The sequence below is a fragment of the Mirounga leonina genome, unplaced genomic scaffold (genome assembly GCF_011800145.1).
Source record: "Mirounga leonina isolate KUSES-001 unplaced genomic scaffold, KU_Mleo_1.0 Mir_91, whole genome shotgun sequence".
Lineage (NCBI taxonomy): Eukaryota > Metazoa > Chordata > Mammalia > Carnivora > Phocidae > Mirounga > Mirounga leonina.
In genome coordinates, this window is record NW_023270839.1 from 49,871,081 (window position 1) to 49,882,900 (window position 11,820).

At 36.6% G+C, this 11,820-nt stretch overlaps 1 protein-coding gene and 1 pseudogene across 6 annotated transcripts in view; one reads left to right on the forward strand and one right to left on the reverse strand.

Moving 5' to 3' along the window:
* Positions 1-11,820, forward strand: part of SCAPER (S-phase cyclin A associated protein in the ER) — a 486,665-nt gene that overhangs the window by 209,037 nt on the left and 265,808 nt on the right. The gene's annotated exons all lie outside the window — the stretch shown is intronic.
* LOC118003479 overlaps positions 4,394-11,820 on the reverse strand; it is a 24,245-nt pseudogene continuing 16,818 nt past the window's right edge.

Genomic DNA, 11,820 nt, shown 5'->3' on the forward strand with positions numbered 1-11,820 from the left:
ACTGGATTTTCCGGGGCGACTGGGTGGTTTAGTCAGTTTAGCGGCTGCCTTCAGCTCAGGTCATGATCCCAGGGTCCTGGGATTGATCTCCACATCAGGCTCCCCACTCCAAGGGCAGCCTGCTTCTCTTTCTCCCCGCTTGTGCTCTCTCTCTCAAATAGATAAATAAAATCTTAAAACAAAGGAAATATTAAAAAAAATTAAATACTGGATTTTCCCTTTTTTTCCTGTTATTTGTAGAATAATAATAAAACAACTATCTGTGTACCTACTACTCAGGTTAGTGAGAATCTCCTGGTAGGAAATTATGTTTTTGTTTGTTCGTAGTATTTTTGTTTGTGAAAGATATTTTCACTGGGTGTAGATTTGTAGCATAATAATTATTTTCTCTAAAAATTGAGTAGATACTATTTGCTGTCTTCTTGCTTCTATTCCTCATAGGGTAGATGTGTTCTTTATTATTTTTCAAAATTATCTTGGCTGTTCCTCTGCATTTTCACTTTGTACATAACCTTTGCAATTAACTTGCTAAACTAAGAAAAATTCTTTTTTGATTTTGAGATTGCAGTGAAATTATGTCAAGATTAAATTGGCAAGAGTAGACATCTTTTAAATATTTTTTCTTTTCATCCAGCAACATGTTTGTCTACTTATGTCTTGCATTTATGTGTTCAGTGAACCGTTCATTTTCTTCATTTAAGTCTTAAACATTTCTTAGTAGGCTTATTTTGTTTCTAAATTAATGGGTTTTAAAAGTATTTCAAATTTCAGGGTTTTTAAAAAATATTTTTTAAAATTTTATTTTAGAGACAGCGCACAAGCAGAGGGAGAGAGAATCTCAAGCAGACTCCCAGCTGAGCACAGAGCCCAACATGGGGTTCTCACCCCATGTTAGAGGCATAGCAGTACCTTTTGTTTTATGAGGATGAGTGTATATGTGTGTTTAAAAGTGTGAAGTGATTCATGGATTTGACTGCGATCTTATGTAGGGATCAAGCTAATCTTCTGGGCATTGCTTCAGTTTTAAAATATGTGATGCTAAAATGAGTGGTATTCTGTGTTTTCAGTTTCAACTTTTATTGCATTATGATCAGAAATTATGGTTTATCTAGGTTCTACTTTGGAGAGTTTATTGATTTTCTTTATAGCTTAATACATTGTAAAATTTAAAAAATACGTTTTCTCTCTCTTTGGGTATATATATTAGATCAGATTTGCTTGTTGTTATGCAAATATCCTCACTTTTTTAAACCTATTTTTTGTCCTCACTAGTATCCTTTTCTCAAAAATGGAAGGACTGTTCATATCCTATTATTATTTATGTATGTCTCCTTGTGTTTTAAAAATCTTTGTATATCACAGTGTTTTATCATCAGGATTATAACTATTTACATAATTTTTATCTGATGAATTTTACCTTGTAAGAATATGAAACATCTCTTTCCTATTTCATGCCTCTGCCTTGAATATTATTTTTGTATGGTATTAATTTGGCAAACCTAGTTTTGCATAATGCTGCCTGATGTGTCCCTTTATTATCCTTCCTCTCCCTTCTTCTCCCTTTTGCTCTTGTCCCCATCATAGTTTTATTTTTGCACCTAGGTCTATTCCTAAAAAGCATAATTTTATTTTAGCTGTTTCCTGCTCTGTTAAAAAGTACCCTGCTGTATGTAATCTTTTGGACTTAACTCTTTTCTACTGAATATTACATTACCTAGATTCATATGGATTGGAAATTTGTTGCTGTTTTTAAACATCTTTGAGGCCTGTCGTACATTAAACTACACTTATTTTTAAGTTTACAATTTAATAACTTTTGGCATATTCATACCCATGAAACTATCACCATGATCAAGACAATGAACATATCTGCCACCTCAGAAAGTTTCCTCATCTACTAGATCCCTGCTGATTTTTGCATACTTTTGTTTTATCAATTTTTGAGAAAGGGATATTGAAATCTTTTAATTGTGAATTTTTCTGTTTTTCTTGGCAGTGCAATCAGTTTTTGCCTTTATTTAGTTTCAAGTTGTGTTATTAGGGGCATAAATGCAAATGGTTATTATGTCCCCTTGATTAACTGATCCCTTTATTATGAAATGACCTTCTTTATTCTGAAGGAGTATTTATTCCTAGTAGTATTTTTGATACCTTGTCTAAATATGAATTAGCCATGCCAGGTTTCTTTTGTCTAGTATTAGAGTAGTATATCTTTTTCTTTTAACATGTTTATATTTTTGCATATATTCTTTTCTTAAACACTTAAAAGTTAAATAGACTTACGGAGAATCTTTGTTCTGGTGCTGTTGAGTTTTATGTGAAGCTGCTGTCTCTTTCCAGCTCTTGTCACCTAGGGCTGTGAAAGCCACTCACAACTGAGGAGTTCTGGCTCCATCTCTGAGCATTCTTTTTACTTTGATTTTGAAAGGGTGATGTTATTTGTCTAATATCATTACTGGGATATTGTTGAAATGATTTCTAAGGATGAAGCCTAATTGCAGTCTAACATGCTGTATTTGAAATCTGAGAATTCTCAGAAAATAGATTTCATTACGAGACTTGGTTCAGTATAACTGAACCATTTCCTTTTGCACTATTGAGCTCAGACCTTTCTCCATCTTCACAGCATGATAAATTAATAAGCTCGTTGAACTCTGTGCTTTTCTTTGAGTCATCTGTTAAACCTCAGATCAGATCAGAAAGGAACATCAGAACCTGCAAAAGAAGACTTTACCTCATTTATCATCTCCACCTACCAGAAAACTGAAGGAGTATTTGTAATTGTCACTGAGTGGCAGGGGACAGATGGTCGGCTATCATCCTATCAGAAGATGGCCTTTTCTCTTTGGCATGGTGTCTGTTTCACAGTATTTCATTACCTTTATTTTTCTCATCTGTCACTTTAAACAATGTAATACATAGACTGTAGTAGATAAAAATAGAAATGTATCCTACACCTGTAGAAAGGGACCGTGGCAGAGTTGAATCTTTTGTAAAATGCACTAAAATAATCTATCAGGTTTTAAAAGTTGTCATTGTCTTATGTTTAATTTTTCAAAATGGATGCTTTCATAAAAGACATTATTTTGATAAAAGGTATTACATTTCAGATTTTCTTAAATTTACTGTTTGACAAAATTTTATTTAAATGGAATTCTAGGGGTGTCTGGGTGGCTCAGTCGGTTAAGCGTCTGCCTTTGGCTAAGGTCATGATCCCACAGTCCTGGGATTGAGCCCCATGTGGGGCTCCCTGCTCAATGGGGAGTCTGTTTATCCCTCTCCCACTGCCCCTCTCCCCCACCCCCCACTCATGCTTGCTCTCTCAAATAAATAAATAAATAAAATCTTACATATATATAATGGAATTCTCAAACTTTTTATCTTTTTAAAGCATTTTTCCAGCACCTGCTTGTACATTATGCATTAGTCCAGGCACCAGGGAAGCACAGATAAATATCATCAAGTGAGCCTAACTCTTCATTGTATGCTATCTCTGAGTTTCATGAATCTCTAAACACACTCATTTTAAAAAGTGAGCTAGTTCTTTATATGGTGCTTTCATTTTTTGAATAGTGTTTCAGTGATATCTGTACATACTTTATTTTAATTAATTTACTTATTTTTAGTGCTCAAGCTATACTTTAAAAAATACTATTTTATTTATACTCATGTATGAAAAAAAATGGCTGGTACTACCATGTTTACAGACATACCAATATTGGAAACAGAATTCAATAATGAATCATTTTTAAAAAGAACACACAAACATTAAAATACCGTTTGGTTATAGAAAGCAGGGCAGAGAAAAAAGACGTTAACTATCATTTTCATTTTCATTTTCATTAAAGAGCAGCACCCTCTGAGAAGAATCAAGTCATTTAGTAATATTCATTTATATTACAAAATAATATATACATAGAAAAGTTAGTGATTGTACTGATTTTGTTACTTTTACTAAGCCATTTTATCTTCCTCACACTCAATGCAAAGAAATAAAACAATATAAAGAAAAATATGTCCTCATTGTTATTCACAATAAAAAGAGTCTGCTTCATTCTGCAGGCCTGGACATATTATATAATATGTACCATTTTAATTCTGACCCACTGAATAGAATCTCATGTATATTTGTGACTGAACTAATTCCATGGGAGCTTTGATGTACTGAACCATTTCTGTGGTATCCCTAGATCTCACTAAATTAAGAAAAGACCCTACACAAAAAAAAGATAACAATCTGTCCATAAATTATATCTGTAGACTTTAGTGTCAGGTGGGAAAAGAGGCCCTTTTTTGAGTACATGGATACAAGTATTGTTGTGGTCTAAAGATTGCCGGATTGATATTGTGTCTGTTATAAAGAGAAAGGGTATACATCAAAACCACTGCCAGATTAAGAAACTCCCACAATTTGTCTCAATTCTTCATAACAGAGCAAGTTCCCTTTCTAGGCTAACAATGAGTCCTGTATTGGCATTGCTGCTGGCTATGAAACTCACCACCAAAGGTAAACGATTGAATTGAACCACCTGGTAGGTGTTATAGTAACATGATACTCTTATTTTTTGGAAGTCCAAGTTTGCTCCCTTGGTCTGTTGGAAGGGCAAAAGTAGATAAGAAACGAGGTCTCAAAGCATGCTCTAGAGCATTATCATTGGCCACTTTAATAACACAGACTCTGTCTCTGACACAACAATGGCATGGAGCCCTTCAACACTTGGTAATTTTTTGTACAGGAATCTCTTTAGGTCCTGGCTTCTGGGCTGCTGTGTTCTCTCAGCTGTAAATTTAGGGACAGCTTGTACATACTTTATTTGATATGACAAATTCCATCCTACAAATCAGTAATTACAAATCAGCTTTCCTCTGAAGTCATTCTGGTTGATAATCTGCTGGAATAGTTTTATGGAGGAGTGATTGATATCAGTCAAAATAATCGTTTACTACAGATTGTTTCGGTGTTATTCTGGGTGAAACTGTGACACCCAGGGAGTCGTACCCTTTAACTTAAGCAGTTAGCATAAGCCCTTGGCATATAGTAAAGTATTGAATTAATGTTAATAAACTAAATGTTAATGAGCTACACTACAATTTATTGTTTTCAGTATACCATATCTCTGGAGAGTGATATTCAAAATACATGGAAGAGTGCTATCTAAAAATACCATGTTGTTTTTAGTTGAGTATTCTTTTATTTCTTCCCTTCTTTCATCTGCTTCTCTTTTTGTCCCAATTTTTCTTCTTCTTTTCTTCCCAAATACCTTCATCTCTCCATTCCCCCACTTCTTCCTCATCCCTCACTTTTCATACCCTCATCATCTTCCAGAGAAACAAAAACATGTTCAAGCCCTTCCAGCCTCTACCCTTCCCCAGTTTTTATAGAAGGCAATAAGGAAAGCTATAAAGTGCCTCCTATATATCTTATTTGTTGTTCCGCCAGGCAGGTTTGAAAGAGGGGAATGCCTCATAATATTTTTAAGAATTTAAGGAAAAACTTTATTTGATTCAGGAATAGACTGATATCATTGGATTTTAGATTCAAAGTTGAAGTACTGGATGGGGTTTAGAGAAAAATGCTGGTTTTCCAAACAATATGTGAAAACCCTTACATTAATATCTATTTAGATTAGTAACTTGACATCCACCCTGCTCTTGAAAGCAAACTTTTGAGTTGTAGAGAAATAAGTAAGCCTCTTGAGCATGAGATTGGATTTCTCTAAAGGAAACTTGATTTTCATTTAAAAATACATTTGTATTATTATAATGAAGCTTTAGTCCTTTTTTTCAAAGGAAATATATTTAAATCCTTTTGCTCTAGGAAGAATATCCTTAAAAATTCTCATATCTGTGTTATAATACTTGTTTTTAAAGATTTTATTTATTTGACAGAGAAAGACACAGCGAAAGAGGGAACACAAGCAGGGGGAGTGGGAGAGGGAGACGCAGTCTCCCCTGCAGAGCAGGGAGCCCGATGCGGGGCTCGATCCCAGGACTCTGGGATCATGACCTGAGCCGAAGGCAGACGCTTAACAACTGAACCACCCAGGTGCCCCATCATTTCTGTGTTATAATATTTTTAAGTAGTGGGGAGCAGATTATTTCTTTTGGTCTACCACATTTTATGAAATGTATTTATTCTGAGGCATAGCTTGAGTTCTAAAAATGGCAATTTAATAAAATTCTATCTTGTGTCATTTATATTTTCGCACGTATTCTATTTTTAGAGCTTTTTATATTCTTTCCCAAAGATCATGAATCTTACTATAGCTTAATTTTTTTTGGGGGGGGGGTTTGAGATAATCTCTTTTTTTTTTATTCTTATGTTAATCCCCATACATTACATCATTAGTTTTAGATGAAGTGTTCCATGATTCATTGTTTGTGCACAACACCCAGTGCTCCATGCAGAACGTGCCCTCCTCAATACCCACCACCAGGCTAACCCATCCTCCCACCCCCCTCCCCTCTAGAACCCTGTTTGTTTTTCAGAGTCCATGGTCTCTCATGCTTCGTCTACCCCTCCGATTTCCCCCGCTTCATTCTTCCCCTCCCGCTACCTTCTTCTTCTTCTTCTTCTTTTTTTTTTTTCTCAATATATATTGCATTATTTGTTTCAGAGGTACAGATCTGAGATTCAACAGTCTTGCACAATTCACAGCGCTTATCAGAGCACATACCCTCCCCAGTGTCTATCACCCAGTCACCCCATCCCTCCCACCCCACCCCCCACTCCCAACCCTCAATTTGATTCCTGCGATTAAGAATTCCTCATATCAGTGAGATCATATGATACATGTCTTTCTCTTTTTGACTTATTTCACGCAACATAATACCCTCCAGTTCCATCCACGTCGTTGCAAATGGCAAGATCTCATTCCTTTTGATGGCTGCATAATATTCCATTGTATATATATACCACATCTTCTTTATCCAGTCATCTGTCGATGGACATCTTGGCTCTTTCCACAGTTTGGCTATTGTGGACATTGCTGCTATAAACATCGGGGTGCACGTACCCCTTCGGATCCCTACTTTTGTATCTTTGGGGTAAATACCCAGTAGTGCAATTGCTGGATCATAGGGTAGCTCTATTTTCAACTTTTTGAGGAACCTCCATACAGTTTTCCAGAGTGGCTGCACCAGCTTGCATTCCCACCAACAGTGTAGGAGGGTTCCCCTTTCTCCGCATCCCCGCCAACATCTGTCATTTCCTGACTTGTTAATTTTAGCCATTCTGACTGGTGTGAGGTGGTATCTCATTGAGGTTTTGATTTGGATTTCCCTGATGCTGAGCGATATTGAGCACTTTTTCATGTGTCTGTTGGCCATTTGGATGTCTTTTTTGGAAAAATGTCTGTTCATGTCTTCTGCCCATTTCTTGATTGGATTCTTTGTTCTTTGGGTGTTGAGTTTGATGAGTTCTTTATAGATTTTGGATACTAGCCCTTTATCTGATATGTCATTTGCAAATATCTTCTCCCATTCTGTCGGTTGTCTTTTGGTTTTGTTGACTGTTTCCTTTGCTTTGCAAAAGCTTTTTATTTTACTAAAGCCCCAATAGTTCATTTTTGCCCTTGCTTCCCTTGCCTTTGGCGATGTTTCTAGGAAGAAGTTGCTTCGGCTGAGGTCAAAGAGGTTGCTGCCTGTGTTCTCCTTTAGGATTTGGATGGACTCCTGTCTCACATTGAGGTCTTTCAACCATTTGGAGTCTATTTTTGTGTGTGGTGTAAGGAAATGGTCCAGTTTCATTCTTCTGCATGTGGCTATCCAATTTTCCCAACACCATTTGTTGAAGAGACTGTCTTTTTTCCATTGGACATTCTTTCCTGCTTTGTCAAAGATGAGTTAACCATAGAGTTGAGGGTCCATTTCTGGGCTCTCTATTCTGTTCCACTGATCTATGTGTCTGTTTTTGTGCCAGTACCATGCCGTCTTGATGATGACAGCTTTGTAATAGAGCTTGAAGTCTGGAATTGTGATGCCGCCGGCTTTGCTTTTCTTTTTCAATATTCCTCTGGCTATGTGGGGTCTTTTCTGGTTCCATACAAATTTTAGGATTATTTGTTCCATTTCTTTGAAAAAAGTGGATGGTTTTTTGATGGGGATTGCATTGAATGTGTAGATTGCTCTAGGTAGCATTGACATCTTCACAATATTTGTTCTTCCAATCCATGAGCATGGAACGTTTTTCCATTTCTTTGTGTCTTCCTCAATTTCTTTCATGAGTATTTTATAGTTTTCTGAGTATAGATCCTTTGTCTCTTTGGTTAGATTTATTCCTAGGTATCTTATGGTTTTGGGTGCAATTGTAAATGGGATCGACTCCTTAATTTCTCTTTCTTCTGTCTTGTTGGTGTATAGGAAAGCCACTGACTTCTGTACATTGATTTTATATCCTGCCACTTTACTGAATTCCTGTATGAGTTCTAGCAGTTTTGGGGTGGAATCTTTTGGGTTTTCCACATAAAGGATCATATCATCTGCAAAGAGTGAGAGTTTGACTTCTTCTTTGCCAATTTGGATGCCTTTGATTTCTTTTTGTTGTCTGATTGCTGTGGCTAGGACTTCCAATACTATGTTGAATAGCAGTGGTGATAGTGGACATCCCTGCCGCGTTCCTGACCTTAGGGGGAAAGCTCTCAGTTTTTCCCCATTGAGAATGATATTCACTGTAGGTTTTTCATAGATGGCGTTTATGATATTGAGGTATGTACCCTCGATCCCTATACTCTGAAGAGTTTTGATCAAGAAAGGATGCTGTACTTTGTCAGAAGCTTTTTCTGCATCTATTGAGAGGATCATATGATTCTTGTTCTTTCTTTTGTTAATGTATTGTATCACATTGATTGATTTGCGGATGTTGAACCAACCTTGCAGCCCAAGGATAAATCCCACTTGGTCATGGTGAATAATCCTTTTAATGTACTGTTGGATCCTATTGGCTAGTATTTTGGTGAGAATTTTTGCATCCATGTTCATCAGGGATATTGGTCTGTAATTCTCCTTTTTGTTGGGGTCTTTGTCTGGTTTTGGGATCAAGGTAATGCTGGCCTCATAAAATGAGTTTGGAAGTTTTCCTTCCGTTTCTATTTTTTGGAACAGTTTCAGAAGAATAGGTATTAATTCTTCTTGAAAGGTTTGGTAGAATTCCCCTGGGAAGCCATCTGGCCCTGGGCTTTTGTTTTTTGGGAGATTTTTGATGACTGCTTCAATTTCCTTAGTGGTTATAGGTCTGTTCAGGTTTTCTATTTCATCCTGGTTCAGTTTTGGTAGTTGATACATCTCTAGGAATGCATCCATCTCTTCCAGGTTATCTAATTTGCTGGCATAGAGTTGCTCATAATATGTTCTTATAATTGTTTGTATTTCTTTGGTGTTGGTTGTGATCTCTTTCATTCATGATTTTGTTGATTTGGGTCATTTCTCTTCTCTTTTTGATAAGTCTGGCCAGGGGTTTATCAATCTTGTTAATTCTTTCAAAGAACCAGCTCCTAGTTTCGTTGATCTGTTCTACTGTTCTTTTAGTTTCTATTTCATTGATTTCTGCTCTGATCTTTATTATTTCTCTTCTCCTGCTGGGTTTAGGCTTTACTTGCTGTTCTTTCTCCAGCTCCTTTAGGTGTAGGGTTAGGTTGTGTACTTGAGACCTTTCTTGTTTCTTGAGAAAGGCTTGTGTTGCTATATACTTTCCTCTTAGGACTGCCTTTGCTGCATCCCAAAGATTTTGAACAGTTGTGTTTTCATTTTCATTGGTTTCCATGTATTTTTTTAATTCTTCTTTAATTTCCTGGTTGACCCATTCATTCTTCAGTAGGATGGTCCTTAGCCTCCATGTATTTGAGTTCTTTCCGACTTTCCTCTTGTGATTGAGTTCTAGTTTCAAAGCATTGTGGTCTGAAAATAGGCAGGGAATGATCCCAATCTTTTGGTACCAGTTGAGACCTGATTTATGACCTAGGATGTGATCTATTCTGGAGAATGTTCCATGGGCACTAGAGAAGAATGTGTATTCTGTTGCTTTGGGGTGGAATGTTCTGAATATGTCTGTGAAGTCCATTTGGTCCAGTGTGTCATTTAAAGTCTTTATTTCCTTGTTGATCTTTTACTTAGACGATCTGTCCATTTGAGTGAGGGGGATGTTAAAGTCCCCCACTATTATTGTATTGTTGTCGATGTGTTTCTTTGCTTTTGTTATTAATTGCCTTATATAATTGGCTGCTCCCATGTTAGGGGCACAGATATTTACAATTGTTAGATCTTCTTGTTGGATAGATCCTTTAAGTATGATATAGTGTCCTTCCTCATCTCTTATTACAGTCTTTGGTTTAAAATCGAATTTGTCTGATATAAGGATTGCCACCCCAGCTTTCTTTTGGTGTCCATTAGCATGGTAAATGGTTTTCCACCCCCTCACTTTCAATCTGGGGGTGTCTTTGGTTCTAAAATGAGTCTCTTGAAGACAGCATATTGATGGGTCTTCTTTTTTAATCTAGTCTGTTAGCCTGTGTCTTTTGATTGGGGCATTTAGCCCATTTACATTCAGGGTAACTATTGAAAGATAGGAATTTAGTGCCATTGTATTGCCTGTAAGGTGACTGTTACCGTATATTGTCTGTGTTCCTTTCTGGTCTATGTTGCTTTTAGGCTCTCTTTGCTTAAAGGACCCCTTTCAAGATTTCCTGTAGGGCTGGTTTTGTGTTTGCAAATTCCTTTAGTTTTTGTTTGTCCTGGAAGCTTTTTATCTCTCCTTCAATTTTCAATGACAGCCTAGCTGGATAGAGTATTCTTGGCTGCATATTTTTCTCATTTAGTGCTCTGAATATATCCTGCCAGTCCTTTCTGGCCTGCCAGGTCTCTGTGGATAGGTCTGTTGCCAATCTAATGTTTCTACCATTGTAGGTTACATATCTCTTCTCCCGAGCTGCTTTCAGGATTTTCTCTTTGTCTATGAGACTCGTAAGTTTTACTATTAGATGTCGGGGAGTTGACCTATTTTTATTGATTTTGAGAGGAGTTCTCTGTGCTTCCTGGATTTTCATGCCTGTTTCTTTCCCCAAATTAGGGAAGTTCTCTGCTATAATTTGCTCCATTATACCTTCTGGCCCTCTTTCTCTTTCTTCTTCTTCTGGGATCCCAGTTATTCTAATGTTGTTTCGTCTTATGGTATCGCTTATCTCTCGAATTCTGCCCTCGTGATCCAGTAGTTGTTTATCTCTTTTTCTCAGCTTCTTTATTTTCCATCATTTCATCTTCTATATTACTGATTCTCTCTTCTGCCTCATTTATTCTAGCCGTTAGCGCCCCCATTTTTTATTGCACCTCATTAATAGCCTTTTTGATTTCTACTTGGTTGGATTTTAGCTCTTTTACTTCTCCAGAAAGGGTTTCTCTAATAACTTCCATATTTTTTTCAAGCCCAGCTAGTATCTTTAAAGTGATGATTCTGCACTCTAGATCTGACATCGTACTAATGTCCGTATTGAGTAGGTCCCTGGCAGTCGGTACTACCTCTTGTTCTTTTTGTTGAGGTGATTTTTTCCGTCTTGTCATTTTGTGCAGAGGAGAATAGATTAATGAGAGAACAAAATGCTAGCAGAGTAACCACGTCCCCAGAAAATATACTCTAAACAAATCAGAAAAGACCTGAAGCAGTGGGATAAGAAAGGGAAAGAGAGAAAAAAGAAAAAAGAAAAAAAAAAAAAAGAAAGATAAAAACAAAAACAAACAAAACAGAACAACAACAACAAAAGGAAAACCAGAATGTGATCAAATATGATCTATATGGTATATAGATCAGTGCCACACACTAGATTTGGGGTG